We start from the raw sequence: 2,500 nt of genomic DNA, 5'->3' as shown, positions 1-2,500 counted from the left end.
TTTACCCCTCACAGATGTGAACTGTAGGGGGCTCTAACACATTTTACCCCTCACAGATGTGAACTGTAGGGGCGCTCTAACACATTATACCCCTCACAGATGTGAACTGTAGGGGGCTCTAACACATTTTACCCCTCACAGATGTGAACTGTAGGTGGCGCTCTAACACATTTTACCCCTCACAGATGTGAACTGTAGGTGGCGCTCTAACACATTTTACCCCTCACAGATGTGAACTGTAGGGGTGCTCTAACACATTATACCCCTCACAGATGTGAACTGTAGGGGGCTCTAACACATTTTACCCCTCACAGATGTGAACTGTAGGGAGCTCTAACACATTTTACCCCTCACAGATGTGAACTGTAGGGGCTCTAACACATTTTACCCCTCACAGATGTGAACTGTAGGGGCTCTAACACATTTTACCCTCACAGATGTGAACTGTAGGGGGCTCTAACACATTTTACCCCTCACAGATGTGAACTGTAGGGGCTCTAACACATTATACCCCTCACAGATGTGAACTGTAGGGGCGCTCTAACGCATTTTACCCCTCACAGATGTGAACTGTAGGAGGCTCTAACACATTTTACCCCTCACAGATGTGAACTGTAGGGGGCTCTAACGCATTTTACCCCTCACAGATGTGAACTGTAGGGGGCTCTAACACATTTTACCCCTCACAGATGTGAACTGTAGGGGCGCTCTAACGCATTATACCCCTCACAGATGTGAACTGTAGGGGCGCTCTAACACATTTTACCCCTCACAGATGTGAACTGTAGGGGGCTCTAACGCATTTTACCCCTCACAGATGTGAACTGTAGGGGCGCTCTAACACATTTTACCCCTCACAGATGTGAACTGTAGGGGCGCTCTAACACATTATACCCCTCACAGATGTGAACTGTAGGGGCTGCTAACACATTATATCCCTCACAGATGTGAACTGTAGGGGGCTCTAACGCATTTTACCCCTCACAGATGTGAACTGTAGGGGGCTCTAACACATTTTACCCCTCACAGATGTGAACTGTAGGGGCGCTCTAACGCATTTTACCCCTCACAGATGTGAACTGTAGGGGGCTCTAACACATTTTACCCCTCACAGATGTGAACTGTAGGGGCGCTCTAACGCATTATACCCCTCACAGATGTGAACTGTAGGTGGCGCTCTAACACATTTTACCCCTCACAGATGTGAACTGTAGGGGGCTCTAACACATTTTACCCCTCACAGATGTGAACTGTAGGGGCGCTCTAACACATTATACCCCTCACAGATGTGAACTGTAGGGGCGCTCTAACACATTTTACCCCTCACAGATGTGAACTGTAGGGGGCTCTAACACATTTTACCCCTCACAGATGTGAACTGTAGGGGCGCTCTAACACATTTTACCCCTCACAGATGTGAACTGTAGGGGGCTCTAACACATTTTACCCCTCACAGATGTGAACTGTAGGGGGCTCTAACACATTATACCCCTCACAGATGTGAACTGTAGGGGGCTCTAACACATTTTACCCCTCACAGATGTGAACTGTAGGGGGCTCTAACACATTATACCCCTCACAGATGTGAACTGTAGGTGGCTCTAACACATTTTACCCCTCACAGATGTGAACTGTAGGTGGCTCTAACGCATTTTACCCCTCACAGATGTGAACTGTAGGTGGCTCTAACGCATTTTACCCCTCACAGATGTGAACTGTAGGTGGCGCTCTAACACATTTTACCCCTCACAGATGTGAACTGTAGGGGGCTCTAACACATTATACCCCTCACAGATGTGAACTGTAGGGGGCTCTAACACATTTTACCCCTCACAGATGTGAACTGTAGGGGCGCTCTAACACATTATACCCCTCACAGATGTGAACTGTAGGGGCGCTCTAACACATTTTACCCCTCACAGATGTGAACTGTAGGGGCTCTAACACATTATACCCCTCACAGATGTGAACTGTAGGTGGCTCTAACACATTTTACCCCTCACAGATGTGAACTGTAGGTGGCTCTAACGCATTTTACCCCTCACAGATGTGAACTGTAGGTGGCTCTAACGCATTTTACCCCTCACAGATGTGAACTGTAGGTGGCTCTAACGCATTTTACCCCTCACAGATGTGAACTGTAGGGGGCTCTAACACATTATACCCCTCACAGATGTGAACTGTAGGGGGCTCTAACCCATTTTACCCCTCACAGATGTGAACTGTAGGGGCGCTCTAACACATTTTACCCCTCACAGATGTGAACTGTAGGTGGGCTCTAACACATTATACCTCTCACAGATGTGAACTGTAGGGGGCTCTAACACATTTTACCCCTCACAGATGTGAACTGTAGGGGGCTCTAACACATTTTACCCCTCACAGATGTGAACTGTAGGGGCTCTAACACATTTTACACCTCACAGATGTGAACTGTAGGGGCGCTCTAACACATTATACCCCTCAGAGATGTGAACTGTAGGGGGCTCCCTAACACATT

At 47.8% G+C, this 2,500-nt stretch overlaps 1 protein-coding gene across 1 annotated transcript in view; it reads right to left on the bottom strand.

Annotated features, from left to right (window-relative positions):
* The window catches only part of ryr2a (ryanodine receptor 2a (cardiac)), a 191,141-nt gene that overhangs the window by 23,638 nt on the left and 165,003 nt on the right, over positions 1 to 2,500 (bottom strand). The gene's annotated exons all lie outside the window — the stretch shown is intronic.

This window comes from Xyrauchen texanus, chromosome 33 (assembly GCF_025860055.1).
Source record: "Xyrauchen texanus isolate HMW12.3.18 chromosome 33, RBS_HiC_50CHRs, whole genome shotgun sequence".
Classification (NCBI taxonomy): Eukaryota; Metazoa; Chordata; class Actinopteri; order Cypriniformes; family Catostomidae; genus Xyrauchen; species Xyrauchen texanus.
Note: the sequence above shows the minus strand (reverse complement) of the source record. Positions and strands in the feature narration are given on the sequence as shown.